Raw genomic sequence first — 10928 nt, forward strand, 5'->3', positions numbered from 1 at the left:
TTTGTGTTTATTGTATTTTATTTATTAATATTTTTATTTGAACACATATAAAATTATATCACTATATATTATAAAAGTATGAAATAAATTGATTTGTATTTGACAATAAGTTTTTAATTCACTACACTAAGTTTGCAGCAATAACATTTCTTCGTATTCTCTATACATGTAACATACAACCATTATTTCGATTTTCCTCATCTGGAATCATTTTCGTTGGAACTTTATTATGTTCTTCACTTCTTCATTGTTTTAAAAAGAAAGATGTTCTTTCATAATCATATGAAATGTTTGAAATCAAAAAATATATTATAATGTTTGAAGTTTGTATTTCACTACACTAAATATGCAGCAATAACATTTCTTCATATTCTCTGTCCTTCACATACAATTATTTCGATTTACCTCATCTTGAAACATCATTGGAACTTCAAGATGTTCTTCACTTCACTATCTAAAAGAGGAAGACATTCAATCATACTATCCAATGTAACACAGAAAATAAATATAATGTTTGCATTTTTAGCAATTTTTGCACGATGTACCACGTAAAGTTGATACACAATTAAAAGTGACTGATTAAAAAAGCATAAAATAAGTTTTGTTTCAACTTTATAACAGTAAGAAGTACATGATCAAGTGCGTTCATAACAAGTCTATCCCTTTCGAATCCCTATGCAGTAGCTATTTCAACACTTTCAACAATCACATTTAGAAGTTCAAAGGATTGTATTTCTGTAACTGTACTTGATTCAGCATTGTTTTTAATTAGATCCATACATTTAATTGTTTAGGTAAAAAAATTGTTTCATTCAAAGATGACACATTCACAAATATGACTTTGAGTCTCACTTAAACAGAATTTTTCTTGAGGATAATCTGGTTTTTACTAAAAATTTCAGAAGAATCGTTTTTACAAGTTGACACATTTGATTCTGAAAAGTCTTGGATAGTTTACTGGCTTTCAATTAAACAGGAATTCCATTTCCAATAACCTGGCTTTCTTTACATTCTCTAGTTTTTTGAGTTGTTGTATATTTTCATGTCTTTTGAGAGACCTTTTTAAAATAATTTTTTTAACTGTATTGGTACTTTTTTTATGACTTTAGCAAAGGAATTGCATTTGGCCTTAATCATGCATCTTTTGTTGGCAAATCTAATTAATAAAGAGGTAACATTTAATCATAAGCTTTGAAAACAGATCAAAAGTAACCTTAAAAGTACATGGCAGTTTATAAATGTCTATTGTATAATAATAATTAGCTTTCTTAAAATGAAGTGAACTCTTGTGATAGGATAAACATGTTTTAATTGTAATACTTACAGTTTTCCAGTCGTTTAATTGATCATTTTCATTTTATTCCCAAAATAAACAGTTACAACCACATAACCCCATTTGTAATAGGTGAACAAATTCGTTATTTATATGTTATTTATGCGACTTTTGCTGTTGAATCCAATTTTAGCACATTTAAAATATATTAAATATTGTTAGCAAATCGATTTTGTTCACTAATATCTTTAGAAAACGGCATTATAAGCAGAAAAAAACAAACTTTTCTATATGTAAACATTGTAAATGTCAGCACAATAGGTCCCGACGGCGGCCATGACACTTTGGCAGTTAGGAGGGGGTACGATTACGGTTTATCCCAATGGGTGCATTCAGCAGACGCAATCGCTAACTAATCGATTAGTAATCGATTTGTGATTTACATGCTGAATGCCACAATTTATGTGGCATTCAGCAGAAAATCACTAATCGATTAGTTAGCGATTGCGTCTGCTGAATGCACCCAATATCTATGGTTAATACTCATGCCCCGGAATCTTATATGAACAAACTGGGGAATTTCCCCCATCACTTTCACTACCGTCAGCTAATAAAGAGAAATGACAGCCTATCTCGCTCACGAAGACTTTAACCAATCATTTATGTTAACGCCATATCTGAATGTCATAAATAAAATAATCAAACGAGGCTTAACTCGGCAATGTCAATTCTGTCAAAAGTAATGACAGTTAGTGGAAAAAATTTTCCATTAGTTTACAGTTTTTATTTTTTATTGTATTACCTTTAACGATTTGTTCTTAGTAATTTCAATTTAAGTTGGTTCCTTATCCTTCGTTGATAAAGTGTAGTTTTGTTTTAGTTACGAAACGAAAGAACTTTTGTGTTGTGTTAATAAAAAAACTGAACATGGTTTATTATTGTTGTGTACCGTTGTGTACAAATCATAGAAAAGTTAGAAAAATGCATAGATAGGTAAATAGTAATTAGTTTATAACTGTTTTATCTGAATCAACAAATAAATACACGTACCTATATTTAGAAAAACATTGTCATAACTTTTTTTATATCCCTTTTTCTTACTAAATTTGACAGCAAAAATGACATATTTTTGTAACTTGGGAATTCCGAATAATTTATGAGTATTACTTAGATATTATTTAAATAAAATACTTTAACAAGCTTAGTAAGTTCTGGTATTTTATTTTAATAATATAGGTGAGATTATAAGAAGATATTTTAATTAGTAACGAAAGGGCCCGCAAGAGGCGCTGAACGGATGAAATTAATGCTTGTCCATTTAAATTTCCCGCCAAATGGTGATTAGTTAACACTACGGTCGCAAGTGGCGAAAGGAACCAAATTTTTACAGTGAGTTGCCTATCTATCCGGTAATACTATATTATTAATCTATGGTTAATACTGAACTCTACAAAAGAGCACATGGCGTTTTACTTATTTTCTAATTTCCCAGTAAGATATCCACTGTGTTGATACTTTAAACAACAGGTTATGGTCCAGTTTGATTCGTGTTATATCCAGGGTTGATTATTAGAAAATGGATAGTAATACAAGTAAGTGCAGATTTTGTTGTAGAGATAATGGCGTCCAATTATTTGATGAACGTGCCGAAGTTAAAAGGTCGTATTAATTATGACGATTGGGCATTCGCTGCTCAGAATTTTCTCATCTTAGAAGGACTTGCTGAACGTGTCGAAAGTGAACCAGGAACTGACGAAGCCACGAAGAGTGAAGATCAGAAAACTAAAGCAAAACTTATCTTAACCATAGATCCATCTCTTTATATACATATAAAGGAGGCGAAGACTGCAAAATCGTTATGGGATAAATTGAAGTCAATGTTTGACGATTCTGGCATTACACGACGCATAAGTTTGTTACGCAATTTGATTTCTATTCGTTTAGAAAATTGTGATACAATGGTTTCTTATGTTAATCAGATTGTAGAAACAAGCCAGAGGTTACGAGGTACCGGATTTGGAATTGATGATGAACTGGTGGGTTCCTTAATAGGGCTTTTCATTCACAGTCATTTGTTTCGAGCTTCTGTCATGTGTCACATAATATTAATATATCTACGTCATACGTTATTGATATATACCAATGATACAAACCAAAGACGTATGGCGTAGATATATTAATATTATGTGACACATGACAGAAGCTCGAAACAAATGACAGTCGATGAAAAGCCCTATGCTTGCGGGCTTATCTGAGAAATTCACACCCATGGTACTAGCAATTGAAAATTCCTCTCTTAAAATTACCACTGATAGTATTAAAACAAAACTCCTTGATATGGAAAGTGATAGTGATAATAAAAGTGGTGCATTTTTTACCCGTCACAGAAATAAGCCAAATCGAAATCAGTCAAATTCGACAGTGCGCAACAATTTTGGTGAAAGTGATAGAGTTGAAAAAGAAGAACGAACTCGTGAAGTTAGGTGCTTCGGATGTAAACAGTGGGGCCATTATAAAAACAAGTGTCCTTTGTTAGCAAAAGAAAAATCTCAAAACAAAAAGGAAAATGCCTTTAGTGTTGTATTTTTGAGTACGAACTTTCAGAAAACAGATTGGTATATAGATTCAGGAGCTAGTTCGCATTTAGTAGCTGATAGAAATTTGTTAAACAAGGTATGTACAGACTCTTTTTGTCAAGAAATTATGGTAGCTAATAAAACGATGGTTCCAGTAGTAGCTACAGGTAACGTACTTTTAAAAACTATTGTAAATAAAGATGTTTTTGATGTTACTGTAAAAAATGTTCTCTGTGTACCACAATTGTCGACAAATCTTTTGTCAGTTGAGTCAGTTGCTTAAAAATGGAAATAAGGTAGTATTTGAACCTATGTTGTGTAAAATTTTTAATGCTGATAATAGTCTAATTGCTGTTGCTGAACTTTGTAATGGTGTGTATAAACTTAATGTAGCTAATGTACAGTATTCTGAACAATGTAATTTTAATGTCTCTTCTGAATTATGGCACCGTAGACTTGGCCATATTAATAGTTTGGACATGGATAAAATGAAAAATGGTTCTGTTTTTGGACTCAGTTGCTCAGATGTTACAAAGCTAAGTAAATCTAATTGCATTACTTGTTGTGAAGGTAAACAGACTCGTATGTCTTTTAAAAACACAGGTACAAGAGCAGAAAAGCCACTTGAAGTTATTCATGGAGACTTATGTGGGCCCATGGAAACTAGGTCAATTGGAGGCTCTAAGTATTTTTTTATTTTAATTGATGACTATACACGAATGTCATTTGTTTATTTTTTAAAAACAAAAGATCAAGTTTTCGAAGTGTTTAAAAAATTCAAAGTGTTAGTTGAAACACAACTTGACCTAAAGATTAAATCATTTAGATCAGATAACGGGGGTGAGTTTGTGAACAAACAATTTGACAGTTTTTTAGAAAGTCATGATATTGTACATCAGAAAACAAACCCTTATACCCCAGAACAAAACGGTATGTCTGAACGATTAAACCGTTCCATTGTAGAAAAGGCAAAGTGTATGATATTTGATGCTCAATTGGAAAAGAAATTTTGGGCAGAAGCTGTTAATACAGCTGTATACATTAGAAATCGTTCTACTGTTTCAGCATTAGGCAGCAAAACTCCTTATGAAATGTGGTATAATAAAAAACCTGATATTAGCCATTTTAGAGTTTTTGGTAGTCATGCAATGGTCCATGTTGCTAAAGAAAAGCGACTGAAATGGGACAAGAAGTCTAAGAAACAGATTTTTATTGGGTATTCAGAAAACGTTAAGGGTTTTAGGCTGTTTGACCCAGAAACAAACGTAATCAATACTAGCAGAGATGTAATTATATTTGAGGATAAAATTATTAATCCTATAAACAAGAAACTGACACAGAAACCTTTGCTACACCTGATAGTTCTTCTGTAAATGAATCGAGTGATGTTAGCGAATATGAACCTGAAGAAGATGTGCAGGGGCAGAATATACCAGTGGAGGATAGAGACAGACCTCAGCGTATCCGAAAATGGTCTTATGACAATAATTGCTTTGTATGTAGACGATTTTTTCCTTTTTTCGAATAATGCTTATGAAACTGAGTTTATTAAGAAGGAATTGAGTTTAAAATTTAAAATCAAAGATTTGGGACAGGCTAAAAACTGTTTAGGTGTTAGAATTAATATTAACAAAGATAAAAATATTATAACACTTGATCAAGAAAAATATATTGACAACTTATTGGCAAAGTTTAAGATGACAGGTTCTAAAACTGTGACCACACCAATGGAAGTTAATCCAATTTTTGAAAAAGGCAATTGTAATTTAGATGTGCCTTATCAACATTTGATTGGAAGTTTAATGTATCTTTGTGTTATGACTAGACCTGATATTTCTTATTGCGTAAGTTACCTAAGTCAGTTCAACAATTGTTTTAATGAATCTCATTGGCATGCAGCAAAAAGGGTTTTAAAATATTTAAAGGCTACCAAGTCGTTTTGTCTGAAATTTACTAAAAATGACAAAAATTTGGAAGGTTTTGTTGATGCTGACTGGGCACAAAATGTGAGTGATAGAAAGTCTTACACTGGTTTTTGTTTTAAACTTGCTGGATCTGTGATATCCTGGGAGAGTACGAAGCAGAGATCTGTGGAACTTTCTAGTACCGAATCGGAATATATGGCAATTAGTGAAGCTTCAAAAGAGGCTATTTATTTGAGAAATATTTTGATAGAACTCTTGGGTAAATCTTTTACTGTTGTATTGTACAATGATAATCAAGGGGCTCAAAAGCTTTCTCTGAATAGTGTATTTCATAAAAGGTCGAAGCACATAGATGTGCGTTATCATTTTGTTAGGGATACAATATCCAGAAAAGAAATTGAACTGAGATATTTAGAAACAGCTGATATGCCAGCAGACTTATTAACTAAAGCTTTGCATAGTGCTAAACATTATAAATTTATGAATTGTTTGAATATTGTTTGTTTGGTTTCTTAGGGTTATATTGTATTTTGAACTAGTGGGGGTGTTGGTATTTAGTTCAAAAGTAATGTTCTATGAAGATGAATTATGTCATATGCCATGTATAAGAATTATGTGAGGTTATGTATAATAAAGCATGGTTAATACTGAACTCTACAAAAGAGCACATGGCGTTTTACTTATTTTCTAATTTCCCAGTAAGATATCCACTGTGTTGATACTTTAAACAACACTATTAATGTTCAAATGATTTTTAATATAGTCTACTATTGTTAAGAGTTATTGGTATAGTTAAACTTTTCATTTTAGTATACAGGGTTGGTCGAAACTCGGAATGAGTATTTTCTGAGTTTTCTTAAATGGAACACCCTGTATTTTAGTATTGTAATGAAATGTTATTTTATGGTACTTTTTAATTTCTTAAGCATTCCCTATACCTAACTTCTTTAATTTGTGAGTTATTGGTGATTAAAACCAAACACAAATAATTTTTTGGAAATAAATACATATTAATCTATACTGATACTTAATATTGCCAATAGTGGTTGAGGTATCAAAATACCATCGAAGTTAAGATTGTTGGTGCGATTAACAATTAAGCACAAACTAAAGCAGTTAGGTATAGGGAATGCTTAAGAAGTAAAAAGTACCATGAAATATTATTTCATTACAATACTAAAATATAGGGTGTTCCATTTAAGAAAACTCAGAAAATACTCATTCCGAGTTTCGACCCACCCTGTATACTAAAATTAAAAATTTAGCTACACTAATAATTGTTAACAATAGTAGACTATATGAAAAATCATTTGAACATAAATAGAGTTTATTATGTCAAACTACTACAATCCTACAGGGTGGGAATATTGCTACGAAATTACTAAGAAAACGTAATTATCTTTTAACCTACCCTGTATATTATTACAAAACCTTATATTTTAAGAAAGAAGAAATCGAGGAGAATCCAAAAATGTAAAAATATACAGGGTGTCCCATTTAAAAAAACGAAGTTATAAGCAACTTCCGGTATAACCGGAAGTACCAAATAGATGAAAATATTTTCATTAAATAGATCAGTTTTCAAAACCCCCTTATTCCAATTTTCATAACTCAATTGTCTTTAGTTCTCGAGATATTTCTAATAGGCCCTTTATCTGCCTCACCCTATATAGAGCGACAAATGGCAACAACGCCAACAATACAGAATGTGGGTGGCTGTGACCCCGAACTGGCGAGTCCAATGAACTGTCAATATTGACAGTTCAATCATAGAGGTATTATAATCATAGTTCAATCATAGTTCAATACTGTCAGTACTGACAGTATGACATGACAGTTCATTGGTTGGGTGTCAGATGTTTGTTGTTTACTTTTTGGATGTAAAAATAAAAAATTATTATTGGAATGCATAAACATAAAATCAAGTGTAAAATGGAAGTCAAACAAGAAATTAGTGAGGAAACGTGTAAAGTAGAAATAGAGTATAATCACTTGGATGGTTTTAAATGTGAAATTCAGGAGGAGTGCAATAGACGGTAATTATTTAGTGTTGACTCACCGCTCCCACAAGTCTGACAACTGTATATATGGTATCTGCCTTACCTTCTTATCATTTTAAAATTAACAATTAACTGCGCTCGGCTTTAATTTTTGTATTTATCTCATTTAAAAATGTGAAATTTTCACATCAATTTCAAATTATGGCCGCCATTACAGTATGCGCAGATCGCTTACGTATGGATTGATGACAGTTTATTTCTGCAATGTTACCTAATTTAAAATTTTTTATAATTTCTTGTGCAAAGACGGAAGGTGCTTTATTTTTTTTTTAAATTTTATTAATAATTAACAAAACACTCTACACTCTAATACCCGAAAGTTAGGTTTGGACCGAAGGGTTAGGTCTTCCTCCTTTGAGAAATTGTACTGTATAATACATAATAGGTATATTAATTTTTTAATTTTATTAATAATTAATATTATCACAAACCATACATACTTATAGACGTTTCACGACCATGTTAATCTTTCGGATCGAATTAACGCCATCTCTTGATTGGAATGGGAACTAAATTGACAAATTTTAGTTACGTGAGAATTTCAAATTATAAATTTTGCGGGATTTTTGATGAAATTTCGCAGGAAATTAAAACAACAGAAAGACAGTTCAATGTTTTATTCCATATTTTACTGAAAACTTCAAATATTCCAATTTGTTTTCAAAATGCTAAACACTACTGCTATGTGTCACGTGAAAGCACTGATGTGTATCGAGTTGAATGAAAATTTTTGAAAGAATCTTGTACATAGGATGATTGTTTAGATAAATATTACCTTATAATCTTTTACAAACTTCCAAAAATATGTAGGTCCGTAATGTTGATGACACACTTGTCTATTGGAATAAACTGTTTCAGGATCTATTATATTGTTTTTTTAATGTGGAGAAACACAACACTGGATGATCAATGTAAACTAAAAATTCTACTCATAAAAATGGAGAGGAGGTTAATACACTTATTAAAGTTGTGATTAAATCTAATTAAAAACGTAACACCACTATAATAAAATAATTAAGCCACAAACTGTAAAATAAAAAGTAAATAACAAATTAATTTAATTGTCAACTGTCAGTTGTTAAATATGACAAGAGAATTGACTGACAGCGACATCTCTGGATTGGAATGGTAACTAATTTGCTGTCTTGACCTTGACAATTTACGTGAAACGTCTATGAGTATGTATGGTTTGTGACATAGAGGTATATATTGACATAGAGAGAGTGTCATTCGGAGCGAAGTGACGACACCATCTTTTTTCTTTGGATTAGTGCTACTTCACTCTTACACATAGTAAAGCTGCGACAGTATGATAAACGTCATTTTTAAGTTAGGAGAAGTACGAAGTTAGCTGATGTCTTTCCTGTTATTTTTATTTAGTCACTGTTTACATTGGACATTGACATTTATTTGTAGATGTTGTTAGACGAATATTCTGTTTGGTTTTGTTTTTTATTGTTAATTGTGCAGCGAAATTGTGATAGTAAATTAAATATAAAGTTGTTTATAGCCTACAGAACTGAATTATCCCATAGTAATTATCAGTTTGTGTCAATTTGTTTGTGTGCAAAAAAGAAAAAACACCTTTTCTTGTGTTTGACCGACTTGTAGCAAGGGCTTTCTTGAGAAGCCTGTAAATTGCGGGAATAGGACAGACAGGGATAAAATCCTCACTTTTTACTGTTCCCAAGGCTATACATTTCCCCCATGCAATACATTTAAATGAATTTTATCCAAACAAAGGCAGGAACATTGGATAAAAGCAATAAAGAGAACAGACCACAAATTAAAATATGAGAGTATGTAGTAAACATTTTATAAGTGGTAAGTTTAAAGTAATTCAACTAAGTAATAAGTTTTTAAAATGTCTACAATAAAAATATATATGTACTTACCAATTCGGTTCTAGTTTAGAACAAGGGTTATGTAAAGAAAATCATGCTTGACCATGTAAGATATAGTGTATTACAATATGGTTAAATGCAAAGCTTAATAATGCCTTAATGCATATAGCCTGCCTAAACTGTCCTTAAATCTTCTTCTTCTAATGACACTACAACCATTTGTAAATCTTTGCCTGCTTAACAGCATTCTTCTATTCTGCCCTGTTGCTACTTTCCTGCACCACTGCCTGATATTTATGGTTTTAAGATCCTTCTCTACATCGTCTATCCATCTGTTACAGGGCCTTCCTCTTGTTATATTTCCTTGGGACTTCCATCTCTGACATCACAGCTCGATTATCTGACATTTTTGCTAAGCGACCAAGAAAGTTTAGTCTTTGACACTTTACAAATCTAACAATATCTGCGCTCTGCATTAGTTCATTCAGCTTGTGGTTCATTTTAATTATCCATGAACCATCTTTACAATGTGTTGGTCCAAATATGTTCCTTAGTATTTTACGCTCAAATATTCTCAGTTGATTTTCATTAGTGGTTGAGATGGTCCACATTTCACATCCATATGTGACCACTGGTGTAATTACTGTTTTGTAGATTCTAAGCTTATACTCACGATTCAGTAACAGTAACTTACTTTTCATTACGTCTTTGTATGCATAAAAACACTTCTTATTACCGATAAGAACCCGTTGTTATATTCCATTTAGGTATTTTTTTTTACTTTCATTAATATATAGACCAAACATAGCAACTTCCTGTTTCAGCTCTATAGCTTTTTCGCTTAATACATTTTTGTTGTGGCTTATTATGGCAATTGTCCTTAAATAATGTTAAAATACTCTTGTGATATTTTGTCATATTTGTATGATTTTTTTATGGTATACAATTTAGAGTTTTTATTTATGTATTTGTTGTTTTTAGGAATAAACACCAGCTATTTTAAATGTAGGAAAAGGAGAAACTGCTGGAATATAATTTTACACAAATGTTTTTGACTATTGAAGATTTGGATAAACAACAGAAGTTACTTTGGGCTATAGCTATGTGCAGATTTATTTCCTTGTGGATTACTATGTTTATTCTTTTTAACTATACTTCCTATATTGTTTGTGAGATTAATATTATTATTTAATTGATTATATTAATATTTTGTAATAATAATCAATGCTTTGGTTTAACAAATAGACAAC

At 31.2% G+C, this 10928-nt stretch overlaps 1 long non-coding RNA gene across 1 annotated transcript; it reads right to left on the bottom strand.

Annotated features, from left to right (window-relative positions):
* On the bottom strand, window positions 1-1673 carry LOC126891764 (uncharacterized). Its single transcript, XR_007700548.1, has 2 exons — window positions 1325-1673; window positions 1-454 (listed from the first exon to the last, which is right to left on the bottom strand). It is a non-coding gene; the product is annotated as an uncharacterized LOC126891764 (long non-coding RNA).
* Window positions 1674-10928: the final 9255 nt, after the last annotated feature.

Source organism: Diabrotica virgifera, chromosome 9 (assembly GCF_917563875.1).
Source record: "Diabrotica virgifera virgifera chromosome 9, PGI_DIABVI_V3a".
NCBI lineage: Eukaryota > Metazoa > Arthropoda > Insecta > Coleoptera > Chrysomelidae > Diabrotica > Diabrotica virgifera.